Raw genomic sequence first — 21,555 nt, 5'->3', positions numbered from 1 at the left:
CCTGATGGACAAACCTCTGCTTACTTATTTAAGCTTCAATTCCCCTATTCCCATAATATAGTAGAGTACAAAGCATTGGTCCTCAACCTAATAAAAGCCATAGAAGTCGGCGCAAAAAAGATAAAGGTAATTGGTGATGCCAAGTTAGTGATTAGATAACTTTATGGAAGCATGACGGTGAAGGAGCTAACCAAACTACCATATAGGATCCTAATCCAAAAGCTAGTTCGCAACCTGGATGTAGACTTCATACATCAAAATAGGGCCAAAAACAAGTTTTCCAATGCATTAGCAACCTTAGGGTCGAAGTTGCAAGCCAATCCAGAGCCAATATGGATTACCATCCAATTGATTAACAAATAATCAACTTTCACCCTGAGAGACTGAGTGGAAGATGAGGAACAAATAGCAGCAGACGATTGAAGGTGTGAAGTAATACAAAAGCTAAAAAGTCAGGCAATAGGGACACAAGACATTAGCTAATCACAAAGTTCCAACTAGTGAATGGGGTGTTTTATCATAGAGAATCAGACGGTATAAGGATAAGGTGCCTAGGCAAGTCAGAGGCGGAAGCGGTGCTGCACGAAGTTCATAAGGCCAATTGTGGGGATGTCACAAGTACCCTAATCTGTAGACTGCAATGGTTAGGGTTTTACTAGCCCATGATGAAGTGGGACTCTACTAAGGTACAAAGAGAATGCAACAAATGCGTCCCACAGGCAGACAATAGAGAATGTTTAGTAGTCTGCAATGAGGACTGGAAGAGAATGTACATAGAGTACCTGTAGGAACACACACTCTCCATTGATATCCAATTGTGGAGGAAGCTATTATCTAAGGTCAAGAGGTTCTACCTCCAAGATGGAGTGTTGTAAAGGAGATCGTGTGTAGAAAAACCTTCGCGATGCTTAGCCGGTGAGGAGATCGATGACGTATTAGAAGCAGCCCATAGTTCTTAATGTGCAACCCACCAAGGCCATCTTGCCTTGCATAACCACATCCTACAACTCGATTTCTACTGGCTAACTATGATGGAAGACGCACAGTGGCATGTGCGTCGATGCCACAAGTGCCAAATCCATGGAGAAGGAATCCACAAGCTTGCCAACAACCTGCATCCAGTCATCACACCATGGCCCTTTCACACTTGGGGGGTAGATCTCATAGGAAAGATACACCCACCCTCTAGGGGGTACTATTTCATCATCATAGCCACAGACTACTTTACCTAGTAGGTAGAAGCCATTCTCCTATGACGGATCTGTGCAGCCAACATAGCAAATTTCCTGAGACAAAACATAGTGCACAAATTCAGGGTACCAATGCGGATATTGACTGATAACGGCCCATCCATCAAAAACCAAGAAGTCCGTGACCTCCTAGGGCAATATAGGGCGAGATTAGGGATGACTACAACATATTACTCCTAGGGAAATGGTTAGACAGAGGCAACAAATAAGACACTACTAAGAATGTTGAGCAAAACAGTGGTCGATAATCAAAGGGACTGGGCAGATAAACTATCGGAAACACTTTGGGCTTATCGCACATCTATCAAAAAAGGCACACAGATGACACCCTACTCCTTAGTCTATGGTCAAGAAGTAGTACTCCCAGTAGAGATAAAAGTTGTATCCACTAGAGTAGCCTTCACAATGGGTAAGAAGATTAGGTCAGAAGACTTAGATGCATTACTTGTAGGCAAATTACAGGTAGTAGATGAAATTAGAGATGCAGCCTTGCAGAAGCAAAACAAATACAAACATGTCCTAGCTAACAACTTCAATAGACACTTAAGGCCTAGAAGCTTTACAGAAGAGGATAAAGTGAAGGGATGGGAGATCCATCATATGGATGGCCGAATCCTACAGGAAGGTTAGACGAAATTTAAAAAATTTCTTTCCTCCCATCCGGGAATCGTATTCCCAATTTAGAAACTACATTTTCAAGGTTTATTCTTGTAACCAAACTAGACCAAATTTGAAAACCAAGATTAGGGAGAGGTATACCTCATACGGAATCCATGCAACAATTGCTCCTCCCAAAGTAGGTGTTTATGCCAAAAGAGTGTATCAAATCTTTCCTCTACTAAAGATGATACAACTTAGGATGAGGCAGGATCAACAGGTAGTTCTTCACCAAGAACCTTTGATTCTTCAACAAGAATCGAATGGGATAGTGAGCACAGCTTCAGAATTGTTTCTTCTAGTAAGAAACAATATCAAGATAAAATCTCAATAAGTTCCAAGAATTGGAGATCGAACATGGTAGGGCGGAAAGAGTAGGGAGAAAAAGGATTTGAAGGCAAAAATAACCAAACTGAGTTGTCTAATGTGTTGTGTGTTTTTCAGATTCACCCTGCTCTCTATTTATAGCCTTAAAGGGATGACCCCCTAATATGATTAGGAGTCTCTTGATCCAAATATTTATTTGGATCTGGACTCTTTAGGTGATAAGGATAATCCCTTATCTTATCTACAAATCAAGATCAGCCATTCCTAATCAAATTAAGAGTTCCCTGATCCAAATCTCTATTTGGATCTGGACTCTTTAAGTGGATAGGAGTTATCCTCTTATTCTCATTTGCTGATCCAGACCCAGATTCGCCCCTATTTAATTAACCCAATTTGAAATGGGCTTTAGGCCCATTAAGCTTTCATGCTCACTTCCTATTAATACTGGCTAGTTTGGCTCTCTTTGTATGTGGTGGGACCCTATCATTGATTAACACATCAGCCACATGGGTTCTGTCTAGCCTTTATTGTAAGGCCTGGCTGAATTCACTATTGAATACGGTGAACCCCTGAGTCCATCACCATGGGCTCTTAATGGGCCCAACATTTACACTAAATGGTCCTTGGGTCCAGCCATCTTATGAAAGCCCAAGGACTATGGCAGATGCAAGATTATCTCATCAAGTATAACCCTCAATGGTCTTACACTTAACCACTCAGCCCATAATGATCAAACATTTCCCGACAGAAGAGGACATCTCCCTCGACTGTAAGGTACAATGTTACACTCTCTACACACATGGATCCTGGGAATTAAAACCTTTTGCAAACATTTTGTGAAACCATAATATATATGTATATCTCTATATAAATATATTTTGCAAAATAAATCTCAACAATTTGAAATTAACTATCGGCGGTTTAGGTTTCCATCAGAGAGAGTGCATTCCCTGATCATTCACTTTGTTCGACAAAGGGGCTGATTCTATCACTATGATCACCCACTTAGATGAATTCTCGGACTATCCTAACATACCCAGGTTTGACTCCCGCTAAGGATCTCACTGATTGGCACATCAAAGATAGCCCAATCCGATACCTAGTGTAGTACCATAATCGAGTCTAGGGGTTAGGTTTAACATTCCAGTTTTGCCCATCTATTTCCAAGGTCCAAGGCAATACTAGAATTTGGTCCAGTTTTGGGTTTCAAGAAAACCCACACTTCATGTACCTTAGGTCTCACCCTGATTGCTTAGATAAGCCATCCCAACCAAATTGGTGGTACATCAGTATCAGCCTTGGTAAGATAAATCTCCCTAGATCTATCCAATGGTTGTGAAGATTCTAAACTAACACGAGTCTCATATGTGTCCAGTTTAAGGGTATTACACAGAAACACACAACAATAACATGAATCAAATATGTACTTTATTCATTTACAATAAATTTCATAATGTACATCAATCTAATTAGAGCTAAGGGCATACATTATCCAACAGCTCCCACTTGCACTTAGGTCCAATCGGGTATAAGCCATAGTCTCATACTTTCAATGTGTTTCTCAAACACTTTTTGTGTTAGTGGCTTATCAATGGGTCTACCACATTCTCCACTGATGCTACCTTCTAATTCTAGATGTCCCCTCTTCCAACTATCTCTCGTAGTACGTGGTACTTCCTCTCGATGTGCTTTGACATTGAGTAGGCTCGTGTCTCCTTAGCCTGACAGTGTTGTCACACAATAGTGGAATGGATGATGTGTTGGATGGGACAACTCCTAATTCCTGAATGAGCTTTTTCATCCAGACGACTTCCTTGGCAGCTTCACTTATGAAATCTATAGTGGACCCTTGTTTACTACTCTTCTAGCTAACTGCACAAGACCCCATCATAAAGATGTATCCAGATGTAGACTTTCTATCATCTAGGTCTGACTAGAAATCAGCATTGATATACCCAAGTATCTGTAGTGAACTACCATCGAATACCAAACAAAACTCTTTTGTCCTTCAAAGGTATTTCAGAATATTTTTCACTGCAGTCCAATGCTCTTGTCCTGGGTTAGATTAGTATTTACTTAACACACTCACTGATTGAGCAATGTTAGGACGGGTGCACAGCATGACATACATGATGCTCCCTATGGCTGAGGCATTGGAAACTTCCTTCATGCCCTCAATCTCCTCAGGTGTCTTGGGAGACATTCCCTTGGAGAGAGTGGCTCCATGCCTGAAAGGAACATTTTCTTTCTTAGAGTTCTCCATACTACATCTCTTGATAATCTTGTCAATGTAAGTAGATTGGGATAATCCTATTATCTTCTTCGATCTATCTCTATAGAGTCAAAGTTGACAGAATGGTAGGATCCATCGTATGGACGCCAAAAAAGTTGCGGAATGGGTGGGAGAATTTCAAAAATTTCCTACCTTTCTTCTAACTGGGAATCGCATTCCCTAATTTTAGAATAAAAAATTCAAGGATCCTACTTGTACCAAACCAGACCAGATCTGAACCAAAGATCCAGGGAAGGGTTATACCTGATATGGAGAATCAAAATCTCCCAACGTCGGTGTTCACGCCCAAAGAAATATACAAGATCTGCTCCTGCTAAAGATGACACAACGATGGTGGGGCAAAACCAACAGTGTACGTCTCACGTACCGAACTCTTCACAAGAACTCGTTAGAGGCTTAGAGCACAATACCAAATCATCCTTTTAGCAAAGACTAATATCAAGAGCAGATTTCTTGATTTTCCCTCAATGGAGTTCAAACTATGCAGCAAGGTGGCGACGACTGGAGGAGATCGCTAAGGCTAAAAGTGGCGTGAATGCAGTTTTCAGCTTAGGGGAGGTAAGATCCTATCTTAGATTGCAGAGAATGTTAACTGCCAAACCCTAGGTCGTATTCTTGTAATTCTTGATTAGGGTTTCCTCCTTTCTTAGTGATTAAGAAATCTCCAAATCCTATTAGGAGTTATCCTAATCCAAATCTGTATTTGGATAGGGGATAATATTAATCATATCTGCAGGGTCTCTATGCAAATTATGTAGAAAACTAGGAAGTTTTCATGGTTGAAATGCAATTTTTGGGAAGCTGGTGAGCAGTCCAGGTGAGAGAGGGGGTGTATTTGTAATGAACTGAGAATAGGAGGGCGCCTCCTATCTGCTAAATCCAGTTGGCGCCCATCCGACTATATTACCATGCTCCCCTCTCATTAGCAAACCCTAGGGAGCCTTTTTAACTTAATCTTTGTTAGACAGTATATGCCCTTAGCTCCAATCAGATTGATGTACATTATGACTTTTATTGTAAATGAATAAAGTACATATTTGATTCATGTTATTGTGGTGTGTTTCTGTGTAATACCCTTAAACTAGACACTTATGAGACCATTGTTAGTTGAGAATGTTCACAACCATTGGATAAGTCTGGGAGATTTATCCTGCCAAGGCTGACACTGATGTACTGCCTAGTGTTGGGGTAGTCTGTCTCAGTAGCCAAGGTGAGACCCGAAGCACATGCAGTGTAGGTTTACTTGAAACCCTGAACCGGACCAGATTTCTAGTATTTCCCTGGACCTTTGAGATTGATGGGCAAAACTAGAATATTACACCTGACCCCTAGACTCGATTATGATATTGCACTAGGTGTCGGATTGGGCTATTTTTGATATGCCAATCAGTGAGATCCTTAGAGGGGGTCAAAACCTAAGTATGTTGGGACAGTCCAAGAATTCATCTGAGTGGGTGATCATAGTGATAGGATCAGCCCCTTTGTCGGACAAAGGTAATGATCGGGGATGCACTCTCTATGATGGAAACCAAGATTACCGGCAGCCGAATTCAATCGTTGAAATTTGTTTTGCAAAATATATTTATATACGGATATACATATATATATATATATATATATATATATATATATATATTACGGTTTCAAAATGTTTGCAAAAGGTTTTAATTCTTGGGATCCATGTGAGTAGAGAGTGCAACACTGTTCCTTGCAGTCGAGGGAGAGGTCGTCTCTTGTCGGGCAGTGTTTGATCATTATGGGCTGAGAGGTTAAGTGTAAGACCATTGAGGGTAATATCTGATGGGCTAATCTTGCATCTGCCCACAGTCCCTGGGTTTTTATAAGGTGGCTTGGCCCAAGGACCACTTAGTGTAAGTGCTGGGCTTATTAAGAGCCCATGGTGATGGGCTTAGGGGTTCACTACCCACAGCAGTGAATTCGGCCAGGCCTTGTAATAGAGGCTAGGCTGAACCCATGTGGCTGATGTGTAGATCAATGTTTGGTCCCATGCCATACAAAGAATCCCAACTGGGCAGCAGTTTGGAGGGTTACTAAGCACATAGACTTATTGGGCCTAAAGCCCATTTCGAACTGGTCTAATTTGATTAGTTAAAGAGAGTGGTGGATCTGGGATTGGATCAGCAAATAGGATAGGGAGTTATCCCTATCCACTAAGAGTGTCTAGATCTGAATTTGGATCTGGAAACCTCTTAATGAGATTAGGAGAGTTGATCTAATCTATAGATAAGATAAGGATCTATCCTTATCACTTAAAGAGAGTTCATATTCAAATAAGGATTTCAATAAGAAAACTCCTAATGGGATTAGGAGCTGATCTCTTTAAGTCTATAAAAGGAGGGGACAAACCATTCAGTTCTGATCTCATCTCATCACATCAGATCTTAGATCACACAGAGAGAAGACAGCAATAGTGTGATTGCACCATCTTCTCCCTGCGTTCTCCTCCAATTGCCGCCTACTGCCAGTTCGATCTCTAGTTTTGTAGGAGCAATCAAGAATAGTTCTTGATATCAGTCTTTGGAGAAAGGATAATCTGAAGTCATGCTTACAACCTCCATTGAATCCTTGCTGAAGGGTTTGGTTCTTGGAAAGAACACTACTGATTCTGCTCCACCCTACACTGTGTCATCTTCAATGGGAACAGTCTTTGAAGACTTTTTTGGGTGTGAACACATTCATTGGAGGATATTATTTCTTCGTATCAGGTATATCTCTCTCCTACATCTTAGTTTCAGATCTGGTTCGGTTCTTGGTTCAAGATTGATCCTTGAAAATGCAGATTTTCTAAAACAGGGAATGTGATTCCCAAGTGGGAGAGAGAGAAATTTTTGAAATTTCACCCTACCTTCCTGTAGGGTTCGACCATCCATATGATGGAACTCTCATCCCTTTAATCTTTTCCTCCTTAGCTAACCCTAGCCACCCCATATGTGAAAACTCCATCATCCACTCCTTCTAATCTCCACCATCCATTTTAGGGCTCTCCTTTGTAGCTTCTAAACACTAGGGTGCCACCTATTCTGCTAATCCTCACCATTCAGCTACTCACCATTAAATCTCAACCACTGCCTCCATCCTATATCCCAACCATTCAATCTAGGGCACCACATATTCTTTTAATCTTGACCCTTCAACCCTAGATGTTCTAATCTACACCCTCCATTTCTGGGCACCCAAATCTCATCCCTACACAATATTGGGTGCCCTCTCCTTCCATTTTCAGCCATAGGATCACCCCAAAACCATCTTATCCATCCATTAGAAACCCAAGGGATCGAACAGATACCACACACTCTGGCTGTTTGCAATTGTCCTATAGCCAATTGCCTAACCAAAGCAGTTAAATCTGAAATCTGATTTTCTAAATTAGCATGACTTACCTCATTAACATGTCTAATGGTGCCATCTGTCCTTGCGCCGAACTGTTGTGAATTTTCGGCCATGTTGGAAATTAATTCCCTGACTGCTTCGGATGTTTTGTTCACCAAGGCTCCTCCACTAGCTGCATCTACCATACTTCTATCCATGGGCTGGAGCCCTTCATAGAAGTATTGGATTAAAAGTTGTTTGGGTATTTGGTGGTGTGGACAGCTAGCAACAAATTTTTTAAATCGTTCCCAATATTCGTATAGTGTCTCATCACCAAAATGCCGAACTCCACATATTTCTTTCCTAATGTTTGCAGCCCTGAATGTAGGAAAATATTTATCTAAAAATATCCTGTTCATCTCATCCCATGTATGTATTGAACCGGGAGGAAGAATATATAACCAATCATTTGCTTTATCTGGTAAAGTAAATGGAAAAGCTATAAGTTTTACCTGGTCCTCGGTCATACTCTGTGGCTTTATGCTAGAATAGACGACATGGAATTCTTTTAGATGTTTATGAGGGTCCTCACCTGGAAAGCCATGAAAAATAGGCAATAATTGTATTAAACCAGATTTTAGTTCAAAGGATACCTCAAGAGTGGGATATGTTATGCACAGGGGTTGTTGGTTCATAATCGGTGCAGCCAACTCCCTTAATATTCTCTCTCTTTCAGCCATCCTTTCTTCCTCTCTGAAGATGGGTTGATCACAAGTTAGTAGATCGAAATCTGAATTCACCCTTTTAGGTGAACAATCCTTCCTTTGTTTCGCCTTCTTCCTTAAACGATGGGTAGTCTTCTCAATTTTGGGGTTGTACTCAAGTTCACCTCGTTGAGAAACACGAGTCATAAAACAAGAAGGTTAGCACAAATAGAAGGAAATAGCTAAGAAATTAAAGTTGCTCTCCTGGCAACGGTGCCAAAATTTTGACGGGTTGTCGAAGCCCTCAAAATTAGTACTAGTCCCACAATAAAATATTTGTAGTAAAAGTGGTACTAGGTCGAATCCCACAGGGAGCTAACAGTAATCTCTCAGCTGAATGAATATTATCACTGAGTGGGAAAATTAAATAACTGAAATTAAAAGAGAGTAATAGCAAACTAAACAAACAAGAGAAATCAATCTTAACGAATTTTGGTTCAAGGGTTCGGGTTAGTCAATTGGCCATCAATAATAGGTAGACTCTGGTAGTCTTGAAATTCAAGCATTTAACCTTAGATTTATTAGGATAGCCATAATAAACATTGTGTTTTCCTAATTCAGCTGACCAAACCTAGCATTCAATCAACACTTATCACTATTTAATTGGGTACATAGCGTTCCATATTAACTAGTGATAGCATTAAGCTTTGTGAAAACATTTAAACCAAGATAATAACGATTGAGATAGCTACAATTATCAAATCTTTTTCCATCGATTCCCTTTAGGTTAAAACATGTCAATACATTGGTCAAAGGTTATCATGAACAATTGACCTAGAAAGATATTAACCTAATTGCTACTTGTACCATATTCGTGACAATTACGGATCACCGAACCATGGATAGCAATAGGAAAATCAAAATTAATTAATTTGTCAGACTAATTAACATTAACATCCAATGAAAATATGCACAAGAACCAATGAATACTTGAATTAAAAAGCAAGATCTTAAATTAAATACAGAACCTCACAATGGCATAATCGAACCTCCCCCTTTGAACCAGAAAAGAAAAGCTTAGCTGCTCATGATCTTCGAACTCCCCATGCTTTGCTTCTCAGTGGTCGAACTGCTCTCTTGGTAGCTTGAGTTGCTTGATGATCTCTTGGATCCTTGGATTCAGTATTTCTTGAGTGATGCTAGAGCTGGTCCACCCCCCTCTTTATATAGCAGAGGGAGAGGGATGTTTTCCAACTCCTTCTAGGAGATCATCCTAAATTCAAGGAGTCCTGATCTCTAGGATTACATTAAAGACTTTAGATTTGATAAGACTCTCTCTCTAGATATTACATTCGAAATTGGGACTCTTGGTTCTTGAATTCGAGTTGGGCTGCTTCAAGGTTCTTCTGCGAGTTGGGCTTCAGCTATGAAATGGGCCTAGCTACGAACTTGCTCCGACTTTGGGCCCGGTTTCATATTCGATGCGGACTGAATCTGTCAAAACCCAAAACATAAAAGTTGTGGGCCTTTCTTTGATCTTTCTGATTCCTCCTGAATTTTCGATTTTGGAGTCCGGAATTGAGAGTTATGCCAATATTACTGACTATTGCTGAAATTGTGCAAAATCATCCGAATTGCCCTGTTTTCTTCCAATTGCCTTCTTTCTTGCCCTGAATCAAAATACAAGAGTAATAAGTTCATTTAAGTGCTAAATAAATGTAAAAGAGTGAATATTAGGAGATAAAAATAGGATACTTTTTAGTCTCATCAACTGCCCTCCGTCATCGTCAGTCCAGCGTTGAATACGCTCACAATGGTGATGTTCGAGATCATGAACCTCCCTCATGACCAAAGTTCATGGCCAATTCTTGTGTAGTGGTTGAGGAATTGTGAGAGTCTCTCCGTGATCGGTTTCCATGTTGCGGAGATCAAGGAACATGTCAATCGACTAGCGCATGTATTTTGGAGGGCGGGTCTCAGGGACTCGCCATTGGTTTACGAGCGATCTCTATTGGACGTGCATCATCGCGTGGAGGCAGCAGAGGCAAGACTGTCTGCAGCTACAAGGAGTCTCGTGGACCTCAAGGCACAATGTGCTCGTCAACGTTGCATGGTGGCAGAGTGCAAGGCGGAGATAGCTGAGCTTATAGCAGATGAGGCTCGATAACCTCTACTTCAGGATATTGAAATGGTGAGGGATGAGCGGACTGCTCAATAAATACTGTATTTTGTTTAAAAATATGTAAATTAACTTTTGAATGAAATCAATGAGATTCTCTACATCCTAGTTTACTTAATTTACTATTATTTTGCATTGTATTGTGTTTTTGAGAAAGGCTTGTGTGAAGCTTTAGTCAAGTTTAGTTGTGTGCGTATGGGTGGCACCCACGGTGTGTTGGTGCTTTATCCCAATTTTGGCAAAAGATTAATTCAGTTTCTTGGATTGGCTACATTATTGTCCTGGGTGTTGGTGATGTTGCGATCATGCCGTGAGTCCCCTCGGTTGCTCAGCCCTTCAAGGGAGGAATAGCGTGTAGGGGAAAAACCCTTCCTGAGTAATGGCCTTAACGACTTAGTGCCAATCCTGTGAAGGTCATCTGATTCATTTTCCCATCGGCACTCCATGATTGGTTGGGTTTGGTCACGCAGCACCTGTTGGTGGGTCCATTTGATTGGCGCTTGCGAAACAAATACGATTCGGTCACACGTGTAGGGAAAATTCGATGCCCGATATAGTTTGACGGTGGTTATTGACGTGGCATGCTGTTTGATTTAAGGCACCTCGCCGGCTCCACATTCCTAGGGGTGTTTGAGTAATTTTATATAGTTTCTTTTACTCTAAGTAATGCTTCATGTATTGGACAGGCGTCCGTTCATCTGTGCCAGTGCCGTTCGGTTTGCTACATGTGCGGGTGTCGGACAATCTTTATAATACTAGAGAAAGGGATCCGAGCAGTTTCTTTTACCTTCAATTTGTGCTTAAGGTTCCTTTTGCTTAGCGCTCTTTTAATCGCTTTGATTTCTATACATGGCTCCACGTCACCACTAGGATGTTAAAGTCGCCAAGGAGCAGAAGACAAAGAAGACTGAGAAAAGGGTTGAGTGCTTTTATTGATTTCATTAGAGAAGTCGATATGGATTTTGGCCTCCTTGGCCATTAAATCTCAGCCTTATACAATATTGGGTGCCTTTTCCTTTTCTTCTCAGCCCTAGGATTCTTCCCTTAGGTAAGGCGGAAGACTAATCTTGAGAAGTTCAAGGGTAGAGGAAGAGAAGAACGCCCAAGCAAGAGAAGGGATTCCTACTTGCAGTTCGCCAACACCACTACTGCCACCTCTAGAATCGGACCCCAACCACTTTTACTTTATTTTAGTTTTAATTTCTGCTCTTTCAATTCCAGTTTTGTTATTTACTTTTTGCAATTTATTTTCATTTTATTTGATCTTCGTTTTACTTTTTGCAGATCCGCAATTCGGCCTTGTAAGACGAAAGGCCTAGCTCGAGAAGTTCGAGGGTCAAATGAGAGATCCGGAGACTGCTACCTCTGATCAAATTACAGATTTATATTTTGTTTCTTTTGTTAATTTATTTTTGTTTCTACACATTTAACTTTCAATACTATTTGAATTTTATATTTTCCTTAGTTTAATTACATAATTTTTATAATTTTGCACTTCCCTCTTGTGTTCTTTTGTTCGGATTTGAGTATGTAATAATTTTTCGCTCGCTTCCCTGTGGATACGACCCATTTTCACCAAATTACTACATTTTGTAATTATTTGAGAATCGAAAAAAAATTATAAATGTTTAAACTAGTGTTCCAAAGTGATTAACGACATGCTTCCGATACACCAACTACCTCGCTGTCACTTGACCACGGATAGTCAGTGCCATTTGGTGGCCTTCGTTCTTTATGTCGCTTTTCGATTCCTCTTTCTTGGTCCCCTAGACTATTGTCTACCAATGTCCTTGGTGTCACTTGCTATGCTTGCCGCGTCTGGGCACCAGCTTCCCATGGCCTCGATGTTCGTTGGGTATCTCTATGCGTAGATGGATGACACTATGCAGTAGTTGGTAGATCTGAGCTACAAAAGGTGTGTCAGCTATATATGTGCACCATTTCTGTGGATGTATCTGTGTGAGAGTTTCAACCTCACGGTTACTCCGCGCTCGCTTACCTGTTTCCGGGTACCTGTGGCGACATTGCATAGGGACGAATTTGAGGACAAGGCTTTTAAGCTGTGTAGGGGGAAATGATGACTGCAAGCCGATTGTCACAAGAGCTTCAAAATGGCTGAAATTAGTGTGAGGTTGGCATCACTGGACCTACGCTCACCCGATTCATAATGCCCTCACATTTTGTGCTGGCGTGCCTATTCCTGTTGACGCAGACCAACAGTGTGCTTTGGATGTCGATAGTCCTACTATGGGTATAGTGCAATTAGTCGCGTGGCCGGGTGTGGTGGTTTATCTCGATCACAACGGTGAGGCGCAGCTGGCCATTTACCACTCCGATCGGGTAATGCGTCAGTTCGGCTATGATGGCTTGGGTGGCCAGTTTCTGTGGTCATCAAGGGAGAACGTTTTCTAGACTCGGTGGCACAACCACACTTTTCCGGGGGGTGCACATTTCCCTGTTGTAGGCTTGTCCAGAGTACCAAGGTGCAGAGCCCTGCAATTGTCTCTTATCTTTGTGCTTTGTTCGAGGGTTTCCAAGAGGTAGTCAGGAAGACCTCTGAGCTCCATCATTCTTGGCCCCTCCTGAGAGTCATGCTACCAATCGGGGTGCCATTCCAACCCTTGTCGTGCCGCAGTCGTCATAGATGCTTGGGTCCAAATGCAGTAAGGAGCCTCTGGTATTGGAAGAGGGGGAAAGTAGTCATCCCCCTACTACGAAAAGGTTAAGGTGTGTGAGGACGCCCCGCCCTCCACAGTTTAGTCCAGTGCTAGAACCTCCAGTTGTTGCCTCATTGCATGTACCTACGGATGATCAGGGAATTCCGACAACGGTCCTTGTGGAGGGGATTGATCCAGTGGTGAAGCCGGTAGAGTTAGACCTTGCATCATCATCGCCCGGGGGTGCCATAGTTCGGTTTTCCAGCTTGCGAATGAAAAGGAAAGCCCCCCCTCGCCAAAAGCGAGGCTTCGGGGATGACGATTCGTTAAGCGTATGTAAGTTATGCTTTGTGTTTCTTTATGGGCTATGATGAAGCGAGACTGTGCTAATTCTTTCTTTGTTTTCTGCTTCTGTTGCAGCCTGACGAGAATGAAGGTGATCAGGCCATCGCGAACGTTATGGCGATTCCTCCGAAATAGCCGATGGAGGCTCCGGTTGCACCCTCGGTCGGGACTGGCTTACTGAGTATCTAGGTTTACATCATGATTGTAGCTTGCTATGTCTATTGTGTATTGCAAAGAGTAACTGTAAAACAGTCTTTTATTTTGAGGCGGGTCGATTGTGATGAAGCCCAGTCTGATGAGGACAAGGTAGATCCACAGGTGAGTCGTTGATAGATTTCACTATTTGTTTGTTTTTTTTTTTTGTTTGGCTCATGATTGCTCTCGGTGTTCTGATTGTTTGGGTATGGCTTTATCGCAGGCCTTCTTCTCTAAGTTTCCAGTCGGGGTGCCAAGGACACCCTTCTTCAGGCATCTAGTCGAGGATCTGTGGGCAATGCGGCCCCCCACGGCTGAACCCACGGTGGTTGGGGGCACCGGAGGTGGCGACAACGCGATGCACTCCAATGTCTAGGAGGTGTGCCAGGCCAGTCAACCGAAAACCAAGCCGGAGGCAGCAAGACAACATGAGGAACTTGCCACTGATGCGAACGTATCTAGGGATGACGGAGGGAGAATCTCTGTAGAGACTTGGTCCTCTGATGCGGTTGGCAATTCTTCCGGGGACGCCCCGTCACAGCCTGCTCGCAATGAGATTGTGGCACCTGAAGTCTCGAGGGACTTGGAAGGTCATTCAGGGGATGAGGACGCGGAGCCAAAATTTGTCTTCCCTCTAGAGGAGTTAACCTACGAGGAGGAACTAACCCAGATATAGCAGGAATTATTGGGATACCACGACAAGCACCGTCTCCCACCATTGCATTTCCCTGTGGTCGATCCTGTGCGTGTTCAAGGTAAAGAAATGCAGTACAACATCTCTAGTGCGGTTGCTTAGTTTTTATCAACTGTGATCCGTGCGGAGTGGTTGCCGAATGGAAATCTGCATCCGACCGTTGTGGGTCCTTCCCTTAATAGTGTTGCTACTCTGATGAGTTGCATGATGTGTCACCCACTAGAAGAGCTATCCTGGGCTGATTTTTCCTGCTGGTTGGAGGCATGTCGGGCATGTTCCTCGATTGGTTTCTTCAAGGATCAGGTGGAGCGACAAGTCGTGATATTAGTGCATGCCTTTTGGAAGGCAAACCGGGACATACCACAGAATGACTTGTTTTGTTTAACAAGGAAAATTTCAATCTTATCAAACTCTGATCTAAAGGTTCAATTTGAGTCAATTGATCACCGATTCTAGGCTAAAAATAGCAATCTTGCAATTCAGAAATTTAACATTTAGGTTTATTAGGATAGCCATAATAAACCTTATACCTTCCTAGTTTAGTTGACCAAACCCAACATTCAATCAACACTTATCATTAACCGACTGGGTACGATAGCGTTCCATATCAATTAATAATGATAATAATAGATTTTATGAAAGCAGTTAAACCTAAACAAAAATAATTGAGATAGTTGCAATTATTAAATCTTGTTTTGTTTATTCCCTTTAGGTTAAAACATGCCAACACATTGGTCAAAGGCTGTCACAAACAATTGACCCACAAAGATATTGACCTAATTGCTACTTGTACCACTATTCATGACAATTACAAATCACCGAATCATGGATAGCCGTAGGAAGATCAATATTAATTAATTTGTCAGATTAATCAACATCAACTTCCATAAAAATATGCACAAGAATAAACAAATACTTGAATTAAAGGCAAGAATTTAAATTAAGCACAAAACCTCATGGTGACACAATTGAACCAAAAATTCCCCTTGAATCAGAAAAGAGAAGCTCAGCCACTCATGGTTGTCCTCTCCTTGTCGTCGCCTTTCTCTTTTTCTCCTTTTTGCTTTGCTTCCAAAATGGATTGGTTGAGTGATGCCTAAAGCTAGTTCGCCCTCCCCCCCCCCCCCCCCTTATATAGCTTTAGGAGGAGGGGTTGTTTCCAACTCCTTGTAGGAGTTCATTCTCAAAAATAGAAAGTCCTAATTAGTTTTGATCTAATCCTATCCTATCTCTTATATAGTAATCTCAATCTTCCTTAATTTTGTAGGATTACATTTGAAATTTAAATCTGATAAGACTCTTTATTCTTGAATTCGAGTTGGGCTTCTTTAATAAAGTGGGTTGCTACAAGGTTTTCCTACGAATTGGGCTTCAGTTGTGAACTGGTCTTCTTTGCAAATTTACTTCAACTTTGGGCCCAATTTTGACCCCGATTCAGATAGATTCTGTCAAACTCCAGAACATGAAAGTCGTGTTCTCCTTTTTTTTTTCCGGTGCATCTTGAATCATTCCAATCGGAGTCCTTATGTGAGAGTTATTCCCAGATTACTGAATGGTGCCGAAACTATGAAAAAATCATCCGATTAGCCTTGTTTCCCTCCTGTCACCTTCTTGCTTGCCCTAAATCGAAATACAAGAATAGTGAGTCCAATTAGGTACTAATTAAGTATAAAAGACTGAATATTGAGGGATAAAAATATGATAATTTTTATTCTCATCAAATCCCCCCACACTTAAACCTTGCCTTTCCTCGGGCAAGACAAAATTCAAGCAAATATAGAACAAGAACAAACTAACTATCCTACCGATTTTATAAACTCAACTCTCCTTCATCTTTTTCCACAAATATTCTAAGTTAAATATTGTGAACCATTAAATCAACACAACCAAGCCATACACGACTCATTCATCAGTCAATCCTATACTCCCCCCCCCCCACACACACATTTAATCTATGCATTGTTGAAATGTAAAGAAAAAGGGAAAAATAACTAAACTATAGATGCAAAAACAAGAAGAAAAAGAAAAAAAACAAACTTTTCTATTTTTAATCATCATAAATCGGATCCTCTAACTTTTGTAGTTGCAACTTCTAGTGTCTTCCTCTTTCAACCATCATGGGTGGGTTCAAATCTGGAATAGGGGCTTGCAAAACAGAGGGTAACAATTTCTTATGAGAAAACGATGATGGAATATTAAAATTTGTTAACCTTGACTCCAATATTGGCTCCAAAGCTTCATAGGATGAATCTAACTCTTCCTTCAGATCCAATTGTGCACTCAATTCGAGCTCCTCATTCATATCTTTTTCTTCAAAAATTTCCTCAACAATATCAACTGAATAGATTGAATGACATTCATTGGGGTACTTCATTGCTTCAAAAATTTTAAATTTAACAATCTTGCCGTCAAACTCGACGGAGAGAGTACCCTCATCCACATCTATTTTGGTTTTGACCGCTTTCATAAATGGCCTACCTAATAGAAGTGGAGCTGAATTTGTGATAGTGTCTTCCTCCATCTTCAAGATGTAAAAATCAGCTAGAAATATGAGGTCATTAACCTGCACCAAAACATCTTCAACAATCCCCTTAGGGTAAGCGTTAGAATGGTCAGCTAATTGAATGACTACCCTAGTCTCCTTCAATGGACCCAAATTCAAAGCACAATAGATTGAGTATGGCATGACATTAATAAATGCACTTAAATCTAGCATGGCACGCTTAATTCTTTTCTTGCCAATCATGCAAGGTAAAGTAAACATACCTGGATCAACACACTTTTCTGGCAAGGTTCTCTTGATGACAGTTGATACATTCTCCCCAACCCTTATCTTTTCATCACCTCTCAGCTTCCTTTTGTTAGTGCATAGCTCCTTCAGAAATTTTGCGTATTTTGGTATTTGCTTGATGGCATCTAACAAAGGATTATTTATCTCCACCTTCCTAAAGTTCTCCAAAACTTCTTGCTCGTACTCTTCTTTTTTTTATTTTTCCAACCTACTAGAAAAAGGTGGCACAATGGCATTAGAAATCTTAGGTAAAGAGGAATTAGGTTTTACCTTATTGGAACTCTCAGGTGGATCTTGTTCTTCCTCTTCTTTCTGCTCTTCATCCACTTTCTTTGGTGAAGTAAGTTGTGACTGCAATTCCTTCCCACTTCTCAGTACCATTGCACTAGCACTCTCCTTGGGATTGACCATCGTCTGTGATGGTAATTTTCCAAAGTTTTGCGCCTCCAACTTGCTAATAGAAGTAGCAAATTGACTGATTTGGTTCCCTAAGTTCTAGATGCTAGCCCTTGTTTCCTGTTGGAATTGTTGAGTGTTAGTCACTAGAGCCTTAACTATCTCATCTAAAGACATACCTGAACTTGAGGGTTGATTTTGGGCTTGGGTAAGTGCTGGAATTGGAGGTTGTCTGTTGAAAGCTTGAGGCTAGAATCTCTGTGGCCCTCCTTGATTTCCATAGCTCAAATTGGGATGATCCCTCCACCCAGGATTGTAATAGTTAGAATAGGGATCATATTTGCGTTGAGGTTGGATAGGAAATCCCCCTACGGCATTGACTTGTTGCATTGAATCATCTTGTAATGATGGGCACATGTCCGTAGGATGCCCAGGAATTGAGCATATGCCACAAACCTTAGTCGTTCTTAATTGCCTTGCAGCCAATTGACGAACCAAAGCAGCTAGATCAGAAATTTGACTTTCCAGATTATAATGGCTTACCTCATTAACACGTCTAATAGCTCCATCTGTTCTTGCCCTAAATTGTTGAGAGTTCTCTGCCATGTTGGAGATCAATTGCCAAGCCGCCTCAGGTGTTTTGTATACTAAGGCTCCTCCACTAGCTGCATCTACCATACTCTTATCCATAGATTGGAGTCATTCGTAGAAGTATTGGATTAAGAGCTGCTCAGGTATTTGGTGGTGTGGACTGCTAGCGTAGAGTTGTTTGAACTTTTCCCAATACTCATATAGTGTCTCATCACTAGACTGCTTTACCCCACAAATCTCCTTTCTAATATTTGTAGCTCATGATGCAGGGAAATACTTAACTAAAAACACCCTATTCATCTCACCCCATGTACATATTGAACCAGGAGGAAGAATATATAACCAGTCATTTGCCTTATCTCATAAAGTAAAAGGAAAAGCTATCAGTTTTACCTGTTCCTCAGTCATACCCTATGGTTTCATGCTTGAACAGACAACATAGAACTCTTTAAGATGCTTGTGAGGGTCCTCGCCTGGAAAAACATGAAAAATAGGATGCAATTGAATTAAACCTAATTTAAGTTCAAAAGCTACCTCAAGAGTAAGATATACTATGCACAGAGGATGTTGATTCGGGATTGGTGCAGCTAAATCCCTTAGTGTTCTTTCTCTATCAGCCATCTCTTCTTCTTCTTCAAAAATAGCTCTATCACAAGTTGTCAAGTCAATATCGAAATTCACCCTTGGAGGTGAACGATCCTTCCTTTTCTTAGCCTCCCTTCTCAAATGATGGGTTCTCCTCTCAATTTCAGGAATATATTCCATTTCACCTTTTGAAAAGAACGAGTCATAAAACAAAAGAGGTTAGCACAAACGGAAGGCACAAAGTTAAGAAATTAAAATAGCTCCCCGGCAATGGGGCCAAAATTTTGATGGGCTGTCGAAGCCCTCAGATTTAATTCTAGTCCCACTCTACAAGTAAAATTATAGTAACAGTGGTACCAGGTCGAATCCCACAGGGAGCCAGTAATTAATTTCTTAGCCAAATGCACAATTTAAAGAGTGGGAATTTCAAATAATTAAATTTCTAAACTATTAACACAAAATAGCAAATAACAATTAATAAGGAAAGTTTTAATCTTACCAAACTCTGATCCAAAGGTTCAATTTGAGTCAATTGATCACCGATCCTAGTCTAAAAATAGCAATCTTGCAATTCAAGCATTTAACTTTTAGGTTTATTAGGATAACCATAATAAACCTTATACCTTCCTAGTTTAGTTGACCAAACCCAACATTTAATCAATACTTATCATTAACCGACTGGGCACGATAGCATTCCATATCAATTAATGATAGCAATAAATTTTATGAAAGCAGTTAAACCAAAATAAAAATAATTAAGATAGTTGCAATTATTAAATCGTGTTTTGTTTATTCCCTTTAGGTTAAAACATGCCAACACATTGGTCAAAGGCTATCACGAACAATTGACCCACAAAGATATTGACCTAATTGCTACTTGTACCACTATTCATGACAATTACGGATCACCAAATCATGGATAGCCGTAGGAAGATCAATATTAATTAATTTGTCAGATTAATCAACATCAACTTCCATAAAATATGCACAAGAATAAACAAATACTTGAATTAAAAGCAAGAATTTAAATTAAGCACGTAACCTCACTGTGACACAATTGAACCAAAAATTCCCCTTGAATCAGAAAAGAGAAGCTTAGCCACTCATGGTTGTCATCTCCTTGTCACTGCCTTTCTCTTTTTCTCCTTCTTGCTTTGCTTACAAGATGGATTGATTGAGTGATGCCTAAAGCTTGTCCCCCCCCCCCCTTTATATAGCTTTAGGAGGAGGGGCTGTTTCTAACTCCTTGTAGGAGTTCATTCTCAAAACTAGAAAGTCCTAATTAATTTTGACCTAATCCTATCCTATCTCTTATCTAGTAATCTCAATCTTCCTTATCTTTGTAGGATTACATTTGAAATTTAAATCTGATAAGACTCTTTATTCTTGAATTCGAGTTGGGCTTCTTTAATAAAGTGGGCTGCTACAAGGTTTTCCTGCAAATTGAGCTTCAGCTGTGAACTGGGCTTCTTTGCGAATTTGCTTCGACTTTGGGCCCATTTTTTACCCCGATTCAGACAGATTCTATCAAACTCTAGAACAGAAAGTTGTGGAGTACTCCCTTATCTTTCCAGTGCATCTTGAATCACCCCAACCGGAGTCTGGATGTGAGAGTTATGCCCAGATTACTGAATGGTGCCAAAACTGTACAAAAATCATCCGATTAGCCTTATTTCCCTCCTGTCGCCTTCTTGCTTGCCCTAAATCGAAATACAAGAATAGTGAGTCCAATAAGGTACTAATTAAGTATAAAAGACTGAATATTGAAGGATAAAAATATGATAATTTTTATTCTCATCACTAGGGGTCAGGTGTAACATTATAGTTTTACCCATCTATCTCTAAGGTCCAGGGCAATTCTGGAATTTGGTCTGGTTCAGGGTTTCAAGAATTGTCAACCTTGGTGGCACATCATTGTCTCCTGTCCCTGGCAGTTGAGACAAACCTCCCTAACCCACTTGGTGGCACATCATTGTCAACCTTGGTAGAACAAATCTCCCCAGATCTATCCAACGGCTGTAAGGATTCTAAACTAACACAAGTCTTATAAGTGTTCAGTTTAAGCGTATTACACAGATACACACCAATATAACAAGAATCAAATATATACTTTATTCATTTACAATAAATGCACCAGTACATCAATCTAGTTTGAGCTAAGGGCATACACTGTCTAATTGTTCCCACTTGCACTTAGGTCCAATCGAATATGAGCCTCAATCCCAAACTATCCACCTGTTTCTCAAACACTTTCTGTGTCAGTGGCTTAGTCAATGGGTCTACCACATTCTTCGTTGATGCTACCTTCTGAACAACTATCTCTCATAGATTCAGTGTTGTCACACAACAGTGAAATGGGTGATGTGCTAAATTCCTAATTCTAGAATGAACAACTTCATTCATTAGGCAGCATCACTTACAACATTGTGCTTGGCTTGGGTTGTGGACTATTTTTCTTAATATAGAGGACCCCATCGTGAATATATAACTAGATGTAGATTTTTTATCATCTAGATCTAACTAAAAATTGGCATCGATATACCCTAGGATCTGTAGTGAAC

General features: G+C 40.7%; 1 long non-coding RNA gene across 2 annotated transcripts; it reads left to right on the top strand.

Moving 5' to 3' along the window:
• The first annotated feature begins 12,699 nt into the window (after nucleotides 1-12,699).
• LOC148865404 (uncharacterized) lies at nucleotides 12,700-15,095 on the top strand. Of its 2 annotated transcripts, none has more exons than XR_016110551.1 (3): nucleotides 12,700-13,733; nucleotides 13,818-14,060; nucleotides 14,161-15,095. It is a non-coding gene; the product is annotated as an uncharacterized LOC148865404 (long non-coding RNA). The 2 variants fall into 2 exon arrangements; XR_016110552.1 differs by having other exon boundaries at nucleotides 12,830-13,729.
• The last annotated feature ends 6,460 nt before the right edge of the window (nucleotides 15,096-21,555 follow it).

This window comes from Nelumbo lutea, chromosome 3, assembly GCF_056320005.1.
Source record: "Nelumbo lutea isolate HS-2025 chromosome 3, American lotus-T2T, whole genome shotgun sequence".
Lineage (NCBI taxonomy): Eukaryota > Viridiplantae > Streptophyta > Magnoliopsida > Proteales > Nelumbonaceae > Nelumbo > Nelumbo lutea.
This window is presented reverse-complemented; position numbering and strand designations above follow the sequence as displayed.